The 19,636-nt window shown below is 44.6% G+C and overlaps 1 long non-coding RNA gene across 6 annotated transcripts; it reads left to right on the top strand.

The window, feature by feature from the left end:
- The first annotated feature begins 218 nt into the window (after nucleotides 1-218).
- On the top strand, nucleotides 219-2,940 carry LOC120679571. Of its 6 annotated transcripts, none has more exons than XR_005677239.1 (5): nucleotides 219-579; nucleotides 754-861; nucleotides 1,071-1,146; nucleotides 1,969-2,153; nucleotides 2,237-2,940. It is a non-coding gene; the product is annotated as an uncharacterized LOC120679571 (long non-coding RNA). The 6 variants fall into 6 exon arrangements; XR_005677243.1 differs by having other exon boundaries at nucleotides 1,969-2,326; nucleotides 2,547-2,940; XR_005677240.1 differs by having other exon boundaries at nucleotides 220-579; nucleotides 2,547-2,940.
- Nucleotides 2,941-19,636: the final 16,696 nt, after the last annotated feature.

The raw sequence follows: 19,636 nt of genomic DNA, 5'->3' as shown, positions 1-19,636 counted from the left end.
GTTAGTGGTGACGGACAACCTTAACACACGTCACCAATGATATAATACAATTTTGACGTGTAATTAGTAGCACGTCATTAAATAGGTGACGCGCAACAGTATTCTCCGTCACAGTATTCTCCGTCACCTAATGTTAGCTGTTTGGATCCGTGGCAAGGCAGAATAGAAATTCTACGGACAACCTGGGCCTAGGCCGCCACGGCCTTTTTCGCCCGGCCCAAAACAGACCCCGCCGCCGCCTCCCTCCCTCAAGCGCTGCGCGTCCTCCCTCGATTCCCTCCCTTCGCTCTCTGCGCCGCCTCCTCCCTCGCAACCCTAATCCCTTCGCTCCCGACTCCGACGCTGCGCCACCAACGCCGCCGCCTGATCCATGGTGACATGGTGCTCGCCGGTCGACTTCTCTGGCGACGACGCACCATTGCATCAGGGGATCCTACTCTCCGCCCCCCTCCTCCTCATCCCTGCGCTGGGTACGGGGTGTACTAGGAGCTTGGGATGCGGATTCGTCCCTTCACGGCGGCCTCCCCTGCCGTCCTCGACACCTCCGGCGATGGATCTGCAGGACCACGCCAGTGTCTGGTACGTTTCTCTCTCATTCTCTCCCTCCTCTCCTCTCGTCCCATCTCAGATCTCGATCCACACATGGGCACACGAAAGACGGGGCAAGCAACGGCAAGGGCTAGCAGCTAGCGCGGCATAGCGGAGGCTACCTCGCCGTGGAGTGGTCATCAGAGTTGTTGGTTTTGTTGCCAGGACGCGCTGGGGTCGTCGGAATCGGAGTCCGCGAGGCCGGCGCGCCCACGCGGCAAGACGAGCTGCGCCTCCTAGAAGTTGGGTGCGTGTCTCTTGTCTACCGATCTGGTGAGGAGATAGTCCTAACACCTGCAGATTGTATACGCTCCTTGGTTGTGCCCGCGAGATGCTTGGGAGCGAATAGTACGATATTCACAGAAATAACTTAGTTAAAATGTGATTAAGTATTTAAGTGTTCTCAACTATTTATTTAATTTCTTCTTGTGCCTCATTGAGCTGGTGTTCATTATCACATTCTCAGACTCCCCTTTTTGCAGAATGTCCATGAAGGAACTACTAGAAAGCAAACATCCAACGGCATGGTCAGAATTCGAGAAGGGGCTAATTGATGAGGTACATATTCTAGAAGCGTGACGATTTATTTATCTTCATGTCTGCTGTTTATGTCTCCTTGCAGAATTGGGATAAGATTTATTTCTGGATTACTGAACTGAGCATAAGTTATCATTGTCAATGGTGACTTCTGTAGATTCAGACATTTGAAAAAATACTAGTATTCCCGACACTTGAAAATAGACATTCCTCTAGTCGAAAATACTCTTGGCATTTGCAAAGTATACTAGAATATCTGATTTAACTAGATCGTTTGTCCAGTTAGGTATTAGCATGACTGCCCTGTCTGAATGTTTTTTTTGTTTGATTCAGACCTTAGGAGTTCTGGATTCAGAAATTGTTTGTTGAAGAGAGGACTGATTCAGTCCCTCAGTCCTTAGTTTACTGGAGGTTGTGTGCTAGTATGATAGGCCTGCATCTTCCATTCAATCACCATCATCCTTGGGGTATTATTAGTTGAAGAGAGGACCGAACAATGGACATTAAAGGGATTATGCTGTGTTACTTTTGATTCTACTACTTCCACTTCAGTATAAGAATACCCCAAGGGACATTAAAGGGATTGTGTTGTGTTGTCGTTTGAAAGCACTAGATAGCTGCAACTGAAGCATACTAAGGGTACACCAATGCTTCTGTTTGTAACTTGGGCTAATCTGAATATATCTGTACCTTGGGCTGAAATTGATTGTAAGCAAATGAGCCTAAATTTCCTATGTAAGTTTGGTAAAAAAAATGTGTATGTTTTGTTTTTTCTATTTGGTGCTACAATTATTTATCTGTTGTGTGGTCTCTCAGCTTGATACTATTTCTCTTATATTTCAGCGCCACGGGATTCCTATGTTCCTGCATTACAGAGTTCACAATATTGGCCTTCCCTTTGTACATTTGTAGAGTTTTCTTTCTTGTTTGCTGATTCCTTTCAGGCTTGATGATAACCTGTAGGAATACAAGCCTGGTTACACTGCACCACCTCGTGTTGAACCAGATGAGACAACCATAGACATCGAGTAAGTTATTTCATTGTATTTCTTTTAGTAATTGTTGCAATCGTTTCAGCCATTTTGTTCCATTTTGACTTGAGCCTTTGCAGCTTTTCTTGCTGCGAGCTGCTGGTTTTCTGCTGCCGTGCTATATTATGGCTTGGATCTTAAGTATTTTGCATCGCTGGTGACAAAGACATGTACCTTAATTGATTCAATCTTGTCGGCATCATCTGTTGGTCATGAAAAATAATTACTCCAAATCATCATAATGATTCAGATGCATCCTTTTTATAACCATTGAAAAGAAAATCACTACAGTATTGATGCCGTAAAAAATCACTCTATAGCTCCAGGTAATCTACTTGTTGCTGATGTGTGACACCACCATCTAACTTCTAGGACTTCGTCTGTCTGCAGGAAGAGGCTGCACTGGCAGCAGCAGAGGTAGCCTTCATCCTACAGTCGGCCCAGGGATGGGCCTCCAGTTTGCTATTGCTCCAGAGTCCCCTGCCACTCCGCAGCAGGAGCAGGAGCAGGAGCCATCACCGCACCAGCAGCAGCAATTGGGCTGATTGAAGAAGGTTAGGCCGGCTCGGCTTCTGCTTCCTATTTGCCTAGTAGGATGCCACATACACACTTCGATGCAGCAGAAACAATATGTACCTTGTGTTCCAGTGAGTGTAATCGAAGCATCGAATTCAATGTAAATTCATTATTTTGTTGTACTTTGATGCAAAGTGTATAGAGATGATCTGTGAATTCTTATTTTGATTGGTCTTATATAAAAATCAAAGTGCATGTTAGTTTTGTATGATGGAATACAAATGATGGGCAATGGGACGCCTGCATCTTTTTTTTTTGTTTTTTAATTCAACATTGGTGACACGTGTTAGTAAAGGTGTGTCACTGATATCTTCTCATTAGTGACACGCAACTCTGCAGCCTGTCACTTTTTTTTATCATTGGTGATGCTTGTATCATACAACCGTCACCTTTTATGGTCATTGGTGACGCGCAAAATCTATAGCTGTCACCAAGCTTCATTGGTGACGAGTGAATTTTACAGCCATCACCATTTGTTAGTTATTAGTGACGGGTTTTTCCACGTCACCGATGTGGTTGACATTAGTGACGAAAATTTAGTGACGTGCATTTTAGCCGTCACTAATGTTGGTCTACAGCCGTCACCAATATGGTATTCTGACTGTGTGTGAGGCAAGTTTCTACCTCGACCTCCCGACCCAATTGTAGCAGGGGGGACATGGCGGGTCCCTGACCCCTAGCACAGGGGGCTTGGGAAGGGCACATGCCACCTCAACCGAAGCCAAAACTTGACCCCAGACATGGAAGGGCACGGCGAGGACGCGCCTGAGGAAATATTTAATGCTCCTGTTGACGCAAATCTCGGTCAACACACGAACGCACTGGATCGTGCGGCGCGAGAAAGAGTTTGATGCAGCTCTTCCTGCGTGGAGCGGTCAGACCGGTCTATGGGACCGGTCAGACCAGTTGCCGGTGAGAATCGACGACGGCCGACGAACGCGAACCCGGGAGGGACCCCGTCAGGGTAGGCGCACGTAGGGTTGTTCTAGGATCGGCAGGTCACCTAGAACGCCTTCAAACATCACGGAGACGAAGGAAGAACAGCAGATGGGGTTGGAAAAGCTAGGGTTTGGAGAAGAGGATAAAAAGTAGAGTTTGTATTGATTTTGTTCGATTGGATCCTCAATTGGCCGTGACCCTTTATATTTAGGGTCAGTTGGATCCATGCCACTCCAATTTCTTGAAATTGGATCTCATGTTGAAAATCATGCCACTCAGTGGCATGATTTTCAACATGATACCCAATTTCACGGAGTTGTGGTGGCATGAATCGAATTTTCCCTTATATTTATAGGGTGGGGTGGACTTATCCCGCAAGGAAACCCTATTACAGATCTAGATCTACAAAAATCCTTATTTGACTCGGACTCCTCCTTAGACCGGCCAGACCGGTCGGTCCCTGTCGGACAGGCCACAGTGCCTCGACCGGTCAGACCGCTCGATCAGACCGGTCAGACCGGTTGGTGCCAATTTTGGCATTCAACATATGCCCCCTGTTTTTTGGTAAAGCTTGCTTACCAAAAAACATTCTTCTGAGTCAAAATTGTCTAAGGGTGATGATTAACATTACATCGGCTATTTTTTGTGCTAAGGGCGATAAACAATTATCGGTCATGTCTTGCTCAAGTCGATGTTGAAGCCACTTGTTTTCGGCCGCCACACCATCTTCATTGTTGCTGACGTCTTTGGTACGGCCTCCACTTGTTGCTCCATTGCCTCCTTCTTGCGCATATGTTGCAGCCTTCGCTTCTGAGTATGAGACAAGCCTGAGGGATACCATCTCTGCTGTAAATACTTTAAATCTTGCTCCTTGTTCTTCTCATTCTCCTAACTGCATTCAACATCTTGCTTGACCGGATTATTGCTAGCAATAATCGGTCTTCTTGCATGGTTTGGATATATAGGAGGATATTGAATATAATATGACTGCATATGCATCCTACTATAATCCATAGGTATATAAAAGTAAGGGTACCAGCAATACCATGGAGCAATCGGTCCACTAGATGAAGTATAATTACCTTGACTCGAGTGCTCTTGATGTTTCGACGATGATTCTGTACCCTTTGCTTCGCATGGTCGCCTCTTCTGTCTCTAAGCACTCCCTTCCTTCTCATATTTGGACAAGAGTTCCTTATAACTCGGCCTTGTCTTGATTTTGGAGGAGTTCCCAGATTTACGAGACGCACCGGTCAGACCGGTCCGATGACCGGTCAGACCGGTCGAACCGGTCAGACCGCCGCTGTGGCCGGTCAGACCGGTCGACTTGTTGTCGGCCTTCTTCTTCCTGTCTTGCCCCCCGAGTGTTTTTGCACCTTCAGGGGTCTTCAATGTCAGCTTCTTTTCAGGTCTTTCATCACCAATGACTACATTTTTCCCTTTAGTTGATTCGGCTTGATTCGGCCGAACTAGCACTTTAGGGTTATTCAATTCCAATGTATGCACTGGGAAAGGATTCTGATCAACCTGCATATTAGGAATAACCAATCGTCCTTCATTAATGGCCGACTGAATCTGTCTACACAACATATTGCAATCATTAGTAGCATGTGAAAAAATATTATGAAGCTTGCAATATGCTCGCCACTTCAACTCTTCAAGCGGCGGTAAAGTATGTGACATCTTGATGTATCCAAGTCTATATAACTCATCAAATATTCTTTCGAACTTGGATACATCAAAAGTAAATCTTTCGTCTTGCCGATTTTTGTGAATCGGCTTAAGAGCAGAACAAGTAAGCGATTTGGCTTGAGATGGCCAAGCAAACTCAGCAGCATACACATCATTAGTTTCATCATCCGAACAATCTGAATTGCACTCTAAAGCATGCACACTAGAACGATGATGCCTATGGGATTCTTGAGACTCTTTGCTTCGGCTTTCTACAGCCAAAGCTCTTTGATGCACTTGAGTAACGGTAAAGAAATCATAGCCCTCTAATCTTTTTTTAATATGAGAGCGCAAGCCATTAAAAGCTAAATCAGCTAAATCTTTCTCTGCAATATTCACACTAAAGCATCGGTTTTTTGTATCACGGAATCATCTTATGTAATCATTGACAGATTCATCACGTGATTGTCTAACCGATGTCAAGTGAGACAGTTTAAGCTCATCATGCCCACAGAAAAAGTGCTCATGGAACTTCTGCTCTAATTGTTCCCATGAGCCAATAGAATTAGGTGCCAAAGATGAAAACCTTGAGAAAGCGGTTCCAGTTAAAGATAAAGAAAATAAACACACTTTCAGCTTGTTTATTGAACCAGTTTATCCTAATTGGGCAAGATACTGACTAATATGCTTAAAAGTACTCCTAGTATCTTCCCCACTGAAATTAACAAACTCAGGCAACCTAAAACCAGCAGGGTATGCAACCGAATCAAACGAAGTAGGATACGCCTTTTGGTATGTGCGGGTTTTGCTTCTAACATCCACTCCAAAACTTTCTCTAAGCAGATTAGCCAAATCATTCTTATAATCAGTAAGCATTTTATCAACAATACTCGAAGAATTTGGCTGTATGGATGTAGATACCTCACGCTGGTTTGAAACAAACTGACCGGATGTCGGACCGGTGGGGGGAGCCGGTCTGACCGGACTGGTAAACCGGTCTGACCGGTCTCTGCCGGTTTTGCCAACGCTGAACATATCGGTCGAACATCTCGTTGGAGATAGGACCGATGTGTGGCACTGAGTTCCTGGAGATTTCTGGTGGTGTGTACTGAACAATCTCGTTTGTTCGGCTAATGTTGGTCGAACTAGGAATACTCATAATGGGATCAGTGTATGTAGGTGTCACAGTTTGACCACTGAAAAAATTCATCGGCATCCCATATTGAGGTTGACTCGTAGGAGATGCTGCCGATGGTTGAGGAACATAAAATTCAGAAGTAGAAATAGATGGAGGTACATCGGCTGAATCTGGTTTCTTACAAGCCGATTCCCTTTCCTTAGAGCTAAGCCAATTAACCCAATAAATATCACGTTCAGCTAGCAATTTCTGAACTTGTTCCATAGTAACACCAGAAGGTGGAGCAGTTGCAGCAGGTGTTACCTCAGTAGATGCATCTGTAGAGGTAGAAGCGAAATCGATTTCCTTGATCTTGGTGACCTTGCCGCGTCGATCGACCTTGATGCTTGCAAGCGCCGCTAGTAGATCTTCTTCATCGCGCTTCTTCTTGCGCTCCTCCAACAGCAGACAGACGTCCTCCAAAAGATGCTCATATGTCGAAGGGATGATGTTCTCCTTGTCAATTTCTGTGTTGGAGCCCATCTTCTTCAGGGTAGATTAGATCGGTTTTGCTAACCAAGATCTTCTTCCCCAGCGGAGTTGCCAAAAAGTATGTTGACACAAATCTCGGTCAACACACGAACGCACTGGATCGTGCGGCGCGAAAAAGAGCTTGATGCAGCTCTTCCTGTGTGGAGCAGTCAGACCGGTCGCCGTTGAGAATCGACGACGGCCGACGAACGCGAACCCGGGAGGGAGCCCGTCAGGGTAGGCACACGTAGGATTGTTCTAGGATCGGCAGGCCACCTAGAACGCCTTCAAACATCGCGGAGATGAAGGAATAACAGCAGATGGGGTTGGAAAAGCTAGGGTTTGGAGAAGAGGATAAAAAATAGTGTTTGTATTGATTTTATTCGATTGGATCCTCAATCGGCCGTGACCCTTTATATTTATAGGGTGGGGTGAATTTATCCCGCAAGAAAACTCTATTACAGATCTAGATTTACAAAAATCCTTATTTGACTCGGACTCCTCCTTAAACCGTCAGACCGGTCGGTCCCTGCCGGACAGGCCATAGTGCCTCGACCGGTCAGACCGCTCGATCAAACCGGTTGGTACCAATTTTGGCTGTCAACAGCTCCCTAGAGCAATGCGACATGCATGACGGCCCACAAGCTCATCCTAATACCAGGGATAGAGTGTTAGCTATTATCCAAGGGTCCAACTTCACTGACTTGAAGAAGCGAAGTCACAAAGATAAACAGTGATCTGAGCCTGGATGAACAGTGATCTGAGTCTGGATGAACAGTGATCCCTATCGTAAATCACTGCAGCTGGCACTGTTCACGGAAACACTGTTCAATCCATCTCAGATCGGACGGCCAGAAATACACCGAAAGTCACCGCTACAGTGTTTGCTGACTTTGCTTCAGCACTTCAGAGAATCCAGATTGATTATCCAATAGTTCGACATAGTGTTTGGTTCTAGGGCACTATTCCTAGCACACGCAAGCGGAGAAAAAATCCATGCATGAAGTCTAGAATAAAGTCTATTTGCAAAAAAATTTTAGGGATGGGTGTAACTTTTTGCGACAAATCTAATGACGGTAATTAATTGATGATTATCTACAGTGATGCTACAGTAACCTTTCTCTAATTACACAGTCAAATGTCTCATTAGATTCTTCATGATTACTAGCACAGGGGTTCTGAAATTGGTTTTATAAACTGATCTAATTTGACACCGTAATTAGTGGTCAAAATTACCCATAGCTGCTAGCGCTACCTAGCGCTAGGGAACCAAACAGGTTATACGTGTGCCTCTAGTCAGCCAAGCCATCATGACCACCTCTAACTTGCGCCCACATCACCTGCCTTGTTAGATTGATGGGATAGGGCGCACCACATCACTCCGTACTGCCAGGCCTAGGCCGAGAAGGCGTTCGATCCAATTGTCCAATCCTTAGTTGGAGCGCTGACCAGGCCACGAGGATTAGCAAGCATGCCCCCGCTGGCTGAAGCCGCCCGTAAGACGACCATGCCCTCGCCATGCCCTGCGATGGGGTCGGTAGATGGGATCGAAGCTGTGCACTGTGGTTGACTCGCTACATGGAGCCGACTAGCCGAGCACGATGGGACCGGATGCAATGCACCTACGGGGCCCTGGCTAGGACACTATAGCGCTCACGACCTCATCCATGGGATGTTAATCCCCGAGGGCGATGGATCCCTTCCTCTCGTATAGCCCAACCGCCATGTCTATAAAAGGGGAGCCAGGCTTTCTTCTAAGGGAAAATTCGATTCATGCCACCACAACTCCGTGAAATTGGGTGTCATGTTGAAAATCATGCCACTCAATGGCATGATTTTCAACATGAGATCCAATTTCAAGAAATTGGAGTGGCATGGATCCAACTGACCCTTCTTCTAAACGCTCTTGACTCATACACGCACGCACACCACACTTGCATGCTTGCATGCATTCCGCTTGTAAACACCCAGCACTTGGACGAAAGTAACACGAACAAATATCTACACTGGATGTAGGGCATTTTTCTAAGCCAGTATAAATCCTTATCTCCTAAGTGTTAGCCATCGAGCTACGAAAAATCTCGGCATATATTTATCAGCCATACAAAACACTATGATTAGAGGATTACTTTAGATTATTTCATAATGGTAGCTACGACGATGAAAATTAGTTTCCGCACATCCTTTTTTTACCACATTCAAAAAAATGTTGCAAGAATGTCACCATTGCAAGCTTGCATTAATGCATTCATAATGCATGAAAAGGTAAAAAGGTTAACCCAAGGCAAATGCTAACCAGTATGACAACTTTTGGTACATAAGCAGGTTAATCAGGACCATCTTTTTTTTTTTCAAATCATAGTCAATGATTTCGTCCTATAAATAAACTCAGATAGCAACGCGCAAACTGGCAACAAATGTGTATTTTGCTTATATTTCTGTCACGTTAACTTTTTCACCATCAATGTCTTGCACATGGTATGTGCCTATATTCGATTGGCACTCTTTTCTTCCTTGTTAACATCCTAAGATCTGTTATATTGTGATCCAAATTTTGTAGAAGAAAAATGCCAACTTTCGATGAAGCGGAGCGGAGGAGGAAGTGGCCCATCGCAGAAGCCCAAGCCAGAGACGCCTGGGGGGCGGAGCCCCCCCCCCCCCCCCCCCGCGGTACAATACACATACCCTAGATTAGGGTTTACTCCACAGTTTATTATTCCTCTTGTAAGCCGCTGCTAGGCGTTGAAAACACACACCCAATATAGTGAAGTTCTTGCTGCCTGGCGCTCGTGGTTTTTACCCTTCGCATTGGAGGGGTTTTCCACGTTAAATCTCGTATCTTCCTGCGGTTCGATCTTTCTGTTCTTCGTCGTTTGTTTCGCCATCGCTTCTAACAAGTGGTACCAGAGCCGTGGTTTCAAGTTAGGGTTTTGTGATGGCGTCGATGAAGTATGATCTACCGATGTTGGACTACAAGACGAGGTTCTCGCTTTGCCAAGTCAAGATGAGAGCTATTCTGGCGCAAACCAATGATTTTGATGAGGCGCTGGAAGGTTTCGGGAAGAAGAAGAAGGATGAGTGGACCGATGAGGAGAAGCGCAAGGATCATAAGCCTCTTTCTCTTATTCATCTGTATCTATCTAATGATATTCTGCAAGAAGTGCTGCAGGAAAAGACTGCTGCAGAATTATGGCTGAAACTGGAATCGATCTGCATGTCGAAGGATTTTACCAGTAAATTGCATATGAAGTTGAAGTTGTACACACTTAAAATGTAGGAGGGTGATTCGGTGATGGGTCACCTATCTGTCTTCAAGGAGATCGTTGCTGACATAGGGTCGATGGAGGTTAAGTATGAAGATGAGGACTTAGATCTTCTCTTATTATGCTCTTTGCCAAGTTCTTATGCATGTTTTCGTGACACCATAATATTAAGCCGTGATGAACTAACCCATGCGGAAGTTTGTGAGGCACTCCAGTCTAAGGAGAAGATGAAAGGCATGGTGCAGTCTGATGGGTTGTCCACAAGGGTGACGCCTTGCATGTTAGAGGCAGATCAGAGCAAAGATCATCCAGCGACAACAACGATCGTAACAAGAGCAATGACAGCAGAGGCCGCTCCTAGTCCAAAGGTCCCAAGAAGAAATTCTGTAAGTACTACAAGAAGAAATCTCATATGATTGAAGATTGCTGGAAATTGCAGAATAAGGAGAAGAGGAAAAATAAATCTGATTGTAAGGCTAGTGTTGCTTCCGCTGGTGAAAACTCTGAGTCAGATTGTTTGGTTGTCTTTGCTGGTTGGGTTGCTGGTCATGATGAGTGGATACTTGATTTTGCATGTTCCTTTCATATCTGCACTAATAGAGATTGGTTCAGTTCCTATGAGTCTTTGTAGAACGGTGATTTTGTGTGCATGAGAGATGATAACCCGTGTAAGATTGTTGGCATCGGTTCTGTTCAGATCAAGACCCATGATGGCATGATTCACACATTGAAGAATGTGATGCACATACCAAGGATGAAAAGAAATCTGATCTCGTTGAGCACACTTGATAAAGAAGGACTCAAATACACCGGTTCAGATGGAGTTGTGAAGGTATCTAAAGATTCTCTTGTATGTTTGTTGGGTGATCTCAATCCTTCAAATTTATATATTCTCAGAGGTTGTACTTTGCATGGTTCTGTTTCTGCTGCTGTTACTAATGTTGAACCTAGTAAGACTGACCTTTGGCATATGCGTCTTGGACACATGAGTAAACTTGGTATGGTAGAATTATTGAAGAGAAACCTGCTGAATGGTTGCATTCTGAGTGGTAAGAAGTTCTGTGAGCATTGTGTATTTGGTAAGCACAAGAGGGTCAAATTCAATACCTCTGTTCATACCACAAAAGGTACACTTGATTATGTTCATGCTGATTTATGGGGTCCTTCTCGTAAGCCTTCATATGGTGGTGCTCGTTATATGCTTACTATTATTGATGATTACTCTAGAAGAGTCTGGCCTTATTTTCTGAAAAACAAAGATGATACTTTTGCTGCTTTTACAGAGTGGAAAATCATGATAGAAAGGCAAACTGGGAAGAAGGTCAAAGTGCTTCGGACTGATAATGGTGGAGAGTTCTGTTCGGATGCTTTTAATGATTACTGCAGAAAAAAGGCATTATTAGGCATCACACCATCCCATACACTCCGCAACAGAATGGTGTGGCCGAGCGCATGAACAGGACCATCATTTCGAAGGCTCGTTGCATACTGTCCAATGCCCGTATGAACAAGCATTTTTGGGCAGAGGCTGCTAATACTGCATGCTATTTGATCAACAGGTCGCCTTCTATTCCACTCAACAAGAAGACTCCTATTGAGGTATGGTCTGGTACACCTGCAGATTATTTACACTTGAGAGTTTTTGGCTGCACTGCTTATGCTCATGTTGATAATGGAAAATTAGAGTCTAGAGCTATTAAATGTCTGTTTCTTGGTTATGGTGCGGGAGTCAAAGGTTATAAATTGTGGAATCCTGAAACTAGAAAGACTTTCATGAGCAGAAGTGTTGTCTTCAATGAGTCTGTGATGCTTACTGACAGTTTGTCCACAGATGATGCTTTAGTTGAGAAATTGCAGCCACAAATTAGTGTGCAGGTGGAGCTTATGGATGACCAGGAAAATAAAGTTGTTGGTAATGATGTTCCAGATAGTGTTCCTGATACTGTTCAGCACTCACCTCCAGTTTCACAGTCTGTTTTGCAGCAAGAGGAGGATCAAGATTTACCTATTGCACTTCGCAGATCAAAGATGAGTTGTGGACCTCCAAACCGTTTAATTGAGGAGTGTAATCTGACTTATTATGTTTTGAGTTGTGCTGAACAGGTAGAGGATGCTAGTGAGCCAGGAACATATTCTGAAGTCATTGATTCTGTTGATAAGGAGAAGTGGATCTCAGCTATGCAGGAGGAGATGCAGTCTCTTGAGAAGAATGGCACATAAGAGATTGTGAGCTTGCCTAAGCAAAAGAAGCATGTTCGCTACAAATGGGTCTTCAAAAGAAAGGAGGGTTTATCTTCTAGTGAGCCTCCAAGATTTAAGGCAAGGTTAGTTGCAAAAGGTTTATCAGATTCCTGGTGTTGACTATAATGATGTGTTCTCTCCATTTGTGAAGTATAGTTCAATTCGGACTTTCTTTAGTATTATTGCTATGCATGATCTTGAGCTTAAGCAGTTAGATGTGAAGACTGCATTTTTGCATGGAGAGCTTGAGGAGGAAATTTACATGGATCAGCCTAAATAATTCATAGTGCCAGGCAAGGAGAATTATGTTTGCAAATTGAAGAAGTCCTTGTATGGTTTGAAACAGTCTCCTCGTCAGTGGTATAAGAGATTTGATTCATTTATATTGTTACATGACTTTAAAAGATCTAAATATATGATAGCTGTGTTTATATTAAAATTATTGGTGGATCACCTATATACTTGCTGCTATATGTAATGACATGCTTATTGCTGCCAAGAGCAGAAAAGAAATCACTACATTAAAAGAAATTATTGAGTAGTGAGTTTGATATGAAGTATCTTGGTGCTGCTAAGAAAATTCTAGGTATGGAGATTACTAGAGACAGAAAATCTGGTTTATTATTTCTTAGTCAGCATAATTAAATTAACAAGGTTCTTCATCATTTCAATATGCATAATGCAAAGCTAGTTAGTACTCCTATTGCATCTCACTTTAAATTGTCAGCCGCTCAGTGTCCTAGTTCTGGTGAGGATGTTGAAAACATGTCAAAAGTTACATATTCTAGTGCTGTTGGTTCTTTGATGTATGCCATGGTTTGCTCTCGCCCAGATTTATCATATGCTATGAGTTTGGTTAGCAGATACATATCTAATCCTGGAAATGAACACTGGAAGGCAGTTCAGTGGATTTTCAGGTACCTCAGAGGGACAGTAGATTCTTGTTTGAAGTTTGGGAGAACTAATCAGGGACTCATTGGTTATGTGGATTCAGATTATGCTGCTGATTTGGATAGGTGCAGGTCACTCACAGGATATGTGTTCACTTTGGCAGTTGTGCTGTGAGTTGGAAGGCTACTTTGCAGCCTGTTGTTGCTATGTCTACCATAGAAGCAGAATATATGGCTATTGCTGAAGCGTGCAAGTAGTCAGTTTGGCTGAAAGGTTCGTTTGCTGAGCTGTGTGGAGTTGATTATTGCATTGATCTATTCTGTGACAGACAAAGTGCTATTTGCCTCATCAAAGATCAGATGTTTCATGAGAGGACAAAAGCATATTGATGTCAAGTACCATTATGTTCGTGATATTATTTCATAAGGTAAATTGAAGGTATGCAAGATTAGTACTCATGATAATCCAGCTGATATGATGACTAAACCAGTTTCTGTAACTAAGTTTGAGCTTTGCTCAAGCTTAATTGATTTGACAGGTTAGCCCAAGAGGCTATGTGGCGCCAGAAGCTCTGTTCTTTGTTGTGTTCAGGTGATGATTTGATATATGCTAAAAAAGGAATTTGTCTCAAAGTGGAGTATGTTATAATGTGATTCAAATTCTGTAAAAAAAGACCAACTTCTGACGGAGCGGAGCGGAGGATCTGACTGAGCGGAGGAGGAAGTGGCCCATCGCAGAAGCCCAAGCCAGGGACGCCTGGGGGTAGGGGGCGGAGCCCCCCCTCCCCCCCCCCCCCCCCCGGGGTATGGTACATATACTCTAGATTGAGTTTGCTCCACAGTTTATTATTCCTCTTGTAAGCCGCCGCTAGGTATTGAAAACACAAACCCGATATAGTGAAGTTCTTGCTGGCTGGCGCCCGTGGTTTTTACTCTTCGCATTGGAGGGATTTTCCACATTAAATCTCGTGTCTTCCTGTGGTTTGATCTTTCTGTTTTTTGTTTGTTTCGCCGTCCCTTCTAACAAGATCTTTGTCATAATTAGCATATTTTACCGTACCAAGCAGATGTAAGATTATATTAGTGACACGTATCTATTTGATGCCATTGTTGGCCATATATATATATATATATATATATATATATATATATATATATATATATATATATATATATGCACCAACGATTAAATTAAGAGCATGGATAAGATGAAAGTTACAGCCCATTCGAACTTGGTGTTTAAGTCTTCATGTTTTTCTTTCTAAAATTGCTAGGAAGTCTGGAATTAACTGAAAGAAAGCAACAGGTACCTCGGCTAAAAATTGAGAAGATTGAACAGATAACCCACCATCAGGACACTGGCTTTACTATATTCTGAGTAATCATACTAACTTTTTTTTTCTTGGGATGCGTGTATTCATTTTTCTTGACGCCTCTCATCTGGGTACAGTTGTAGTATCTGTTCATACATGTATACGCACACCCACCCTACACACACCTCACTCACACCACTGTACATGTACAAACAGTCACAGAACCGAAGACTGCGTACTCACTAATCGTTTGAGACCCTTGCTACACTCTTTTTTAGAGCATGAGCCCAAGCAGATATAGGCCCAGCAGGCCTGTAGCCTACCTCAGCCCAGATAGGTCTACTCAACATTTTATTCTTTTTTGCTTCCTAGTGATTTTTTTATAAGAACTTCCTAGTGATTGAATGTGCAATACAGGATTCCACCCTGCCGGGATGACGAGTCAGAGGATAGTAGAATATACGGATCATTCACCATCAACGTAATCTTTCTTTACGCACCAACACTGGATCTTGCATTACAGATGATGGTTCTGAGCTTACAACGGTCCACAGTTACTGCTGCATATCAGCATATGTCTCTCGTGCTAGTAAATTCATATTCCCCTTAAATTATTTGCTTAATTGATTCTAGCTATCATCTCCTATGGTGAATTAGTGAAGCCGTTTGACTTGTTTTCTTTCTATATGATATTAAAGGTATCTAAGCACATGAGTTATGCCATCATTCTGTCAATTGTACTTCTGATCGAGGGTAATCTGCCAGAATTCTGTAAGGTCTTGGTGAAATTTCCAAGATGCTTCCAAGAATGTGCTGAAATATCATATGTACGATTATTGCACAAAACTGCCCATTGCACATGGTCTTTGTGTTTCCTTAAAGATTTCATTTATTTAAGGGCAAAGTTCATTTTTGACCATTGAATTTTAGGTTCGGTTTGATTTTGACCATCAAACTCCATAACCAGCCACCTTCGGCCATTCAACTATCAAAACTGTTCACATTTGATCGACCATCCATCCGACAGTTTTGTAGGGCGGCTTTGCTGACACGGGCACCACGCGGAGGTGGAGACCACTTGTCAGCGTTACTGTAAGCATCTAGGCCCTCAAGGTATGTTTCGGTGATTAATGACAACCATTATTGTGACTAATGAGTTTGTGCAGCTTAATAGATCATTATCGCTCATTTGGTCATATGTCAAAAGAGGCCCCTCAATTTCACTATTCAAAAAGGCGATCTCGGTATTCAACTCAATTATATGGCAAGACTAAGGATCTTTCTAGTCCTAAGTGTCATAAGGTTGAGAATGACACTTATGTTAGTATAGGTTTTATAGTTTTGTAGTGATCGCACTATTAAGAGGGGTTAAGGCTAAGTAACTTGAGCATGGACATGGTCATTTGAAAATGGATGCACACTATGGTCACTCAGGTTTCTAGAAGTTCAAATAAGTGGTTCTCAAACTATATCTCAAGAATATTTGGATTTCATTCAAGACTCAAATCAGAAAAGACAAAATCAGAAAAAGTCTATACACCGGTTTAACCGACGATCTCAATTTTCTATACGTCGGTTAAACAAAGTCAGCAGAGTCTGGACAATTCAATACACCGGTTAAACCGACGTGTTTGAAATTAACGTCGGTGCATTAGTCCAGAGTTGGTTTTTCCAGGGCATTTCAAGTTCTATACACCGGTTAAACCGACGTGTTTGAATTTAACGTCGGTGCATTAGTCCAGAGTTGGTTTTTCCAGGGTATTTCAAGTTCTATACACCGGTTAAACCGACGATGTTTGAAATGGGACGTCGGTGCAATTGACCAGTGAGATGGTTTTTCCAAGGACTTCAGAAGTTGTACTCACCGGTTAAACCGACGATAGGTTTGAGTTAACGTCGGTGCAGTTGTCCAGAGACTTGATTTTTCAGTTGATCAGTGGACAACTACACTCACCGGTTAAACCGATGATACGTCGGTTAATCTACCCAAGTTGTAACGGCTAGTTTTCAGAAGGGGCAGTTTACATTCATCGGTTAAACCGACGATGACTATTGGAGGTACGTCGGATTAACCGGCGCTACGCAGTTTTCTGGCAGCTTTTCTCCAACGGCTCTATTCGTGTGAGCTGCCTATATATACCCCTCCAATGGGTCATTTTGCTACTCTTGACACCAGGCAACATCCATACACTCAATACTATAGTCAAGAGCCACCTTGAGCTTCATCTTTCACATATTTGTTCATTCAATCAATCAAGAAGCAAGATTAAGGACTTGAGTAGAGAGAAGCTTGTGTGCATCCGTTCTTGGTGATCGGTTCTTGCTCAAGTGAAGGCCTTACCTCGTTACTCTTGGTGATTGGCATCACCTAGGCGATCTTGGTGATCGAGGTGTTTCTCGCGGAGCTTGCCAAGGATTGTGGGAGCCCGGAGAAGAAGATTGTACGTGGCTTGATCTCCACCACGCCGGGATGGTGAACGGAGACTCTTAGTGAGCGCCCTCGTCTCGGTGACTTGGGAGGTGACAAGACTCTTTGTGAGTGTCACAACGTGGATTAGGGGTGTGTGCCAACACATCGATACCACGGGAAAAAATCCGGTTGTCTCTTGTCCACTCTCTTTATTCAAGCATTTTCTTTCATGCAATTTATTCATGAGCTTGACTTAGAGATCATAACTTAGCTCTATCTTGCTAGGCTTTACTTCTCTTTTTATCTCTCTTAGCTTGTGTAAGTAGCTTAGTTATCCGGTTGGTGAATTGGTGCCTTACTAGCAATGTATAGGTTAAGGTTGCTTTACTTTGTTTTAGAAATTGAAAAAGGCCCAATTCACCCCCCTCTTGGTCCATCGATCCTTACAGTTACCCCTCTCTCTCTTTTCTCTCTATCTCCCTCTTTCTGTCTCCTTTCTCATCTCTCATCATGTCTCTCCTCCCTTCATATGACCGACGGTGGGCTGATAGGCCGCAGCGGCCGGGGGCGCGGAGCAGGGGCCTGCAGAATGGCAGCCAGTGGGCGCGGGATCTAGGGTGGGAGACCAAAGCAGGAATCGGTAGCTGGGTGGGCAGCAAATATGGGCCGCGGCAGCTCGGCCTCCCCTGCCTCACGCCGTCCGCGCCCGGTCCGAGGGCAGAGCGGATCCGCGTTGGCCTGGTTGCCGAAGCCCAAGCATTGGGCCTGGCAGGCGGCTCTCCTGCACGCGCGCTTGATCTGCTCCGCCAGCGCCGCACTAGGCTTCGCGTCCACACCGTGCCCGTGTGGGCCTCTACCTCTGCCTCCGCACCGCGCGCGCTTCCAACGCCACCCCGTGCTCACGCCGATTTCCGCCGCCACCTTGGTCATCGGGAGGAGGTGCCGCACTCGCCCACAGCCGCCAAGAAGAGGCGCTCGCCCACGCGTGGCTGGCGTGCAGCTCGTCTGCCTGCGGAGGTGAAGCTCACCCACCTGTTGTTGAGCAGCTGCGGGCCTGCCGCAAATGCTGCCCTGTGCCAGGAATAGAGACGCGGTGTCTGGGGCAGGGGACTCATGCGTGGGGAGCTCGAGCTGCCAGATAGAAGGAGGGAGGGCGGAGAGGGAGGGAGGGGGCAGAGGACCGCCGGAGACACGGAGAGGGAGGGAGGGAGGGTGGTGCAATGGGGGGAGTGGACCTCAAGATCAGAGAGAGAGAGAGAGAGAGTGGGCAGGGAGGGAGGGCGCCGTGGGAGGTCGCGTTGCCGCGTGCGTAGGGCGAGGAGGCAGAGCATGGCAATAGAGTGTGGCAGCACAGGGAGAGGGAGAGAGGGAGGGAGGAGGCCAGAGAGCGCGAGGCGGGGCAGAGCTCACGACGGAGGGAGGTGGAGAAAGGAGGCGAGCAACGACGGCGACCAGGGAGGAGGGAGGAGAAGGGGGTGAGACGGTGGAGGGGGCACCAGGGGCAGAGCCACATTGGGGGGCAGGGGTTCGGGGCCCCCTAATGCTTCCATAATTCCACTCAAAATCTATAATCAAATACAAAATTATCCTATAGTATTCCTCTAATTAGCTTTTTGGCCCCCCAAATGGCTAGTTGCCCCCCTCATTTGGAATTCCTGGCTCCGCCCCGGTGGGGGCACTGGCATACAGGCCCTACCTCCACGTGGCGTCCATGACAACAATACCATCCTTCAAAACCGCTAGATGGCCAAACGTGAACGGTTTTAATAGTTTGATGGTCGAAGATACCCGGTTTTGTAGTTCGATGGTCAAAATCAAACCGAGCCTAAAGTTTAATGGTCAAAAATGGACTTTTTCCTTTATATTTTATTAAGTTCCTCGGTTTGAACCACCAAACAAAATATCTTCATTCGTACCATAAGAAAATTAATATCATATTCTCCCTTCTTTATCTATAATGTTACAGGTAGTTCCTGATCCAGAAGACAGGAGGTGGGAGCATCATATTCACTCTCCTAGAATTAAGGGTAGCCTAGTGGTTACAAGAACCTCCGTAGCGCCTCAGGTCCTGGGTTCGACTCCTCGTGGAAGCGAATACTATAGGATTTAAGGGTGTTTGTGCTTTCAGTGATAGGCGACATTCTCTTCGATAGGGAGGCGCATGTGTGGTGACTTTGTCAATCTCGAGGATTAGCCAGCTCAGTCTTCAAAGATGCTCATAAAGGTAGGGTTTGCGTGCGTGTGTTCATAGGGTGAGTGTGTGTGCATTATAAGTGTCTACATTATGCGGTGTAATTTCAAAAAAAAATCAAAGGTAAAAAGTAAAAATTAAATGTGGTGAATAGATTGCAACCTTCCAAACAAAAACTAGCCAATTTATGCTATACCCAATTATTTGATCTCGATGTTGTGCCTAAAAACCAAGTAACCAATCCACGCAGCCCCTAAATGAAGCAATTTTGTTCACTTGATTCCAATCAATTAAAGAGCAGATTATATATTCTTTGGTCCATGGCACAGACAAAACAT

The sequence above is a fragment of the Panicum virgatum genome, chromosome 6N (assembly GCF_016808335.1).
Source record: "Panicum virgatum strain AP13 chromosome 6N, P.virgatum_v5, whole genome shotgun sequence".
NCBI classification, from domain to species: Eukaryota; Viridiplantae; Streptophyta; class Magnoliopsida; order Poales; family Poaceae; genus Panicum; species Panicum virgatum.
Note: the sequence above shows the minus strand (reverse complement) of the source record. Positions and strands in the feature narration are given on the sequence as shown.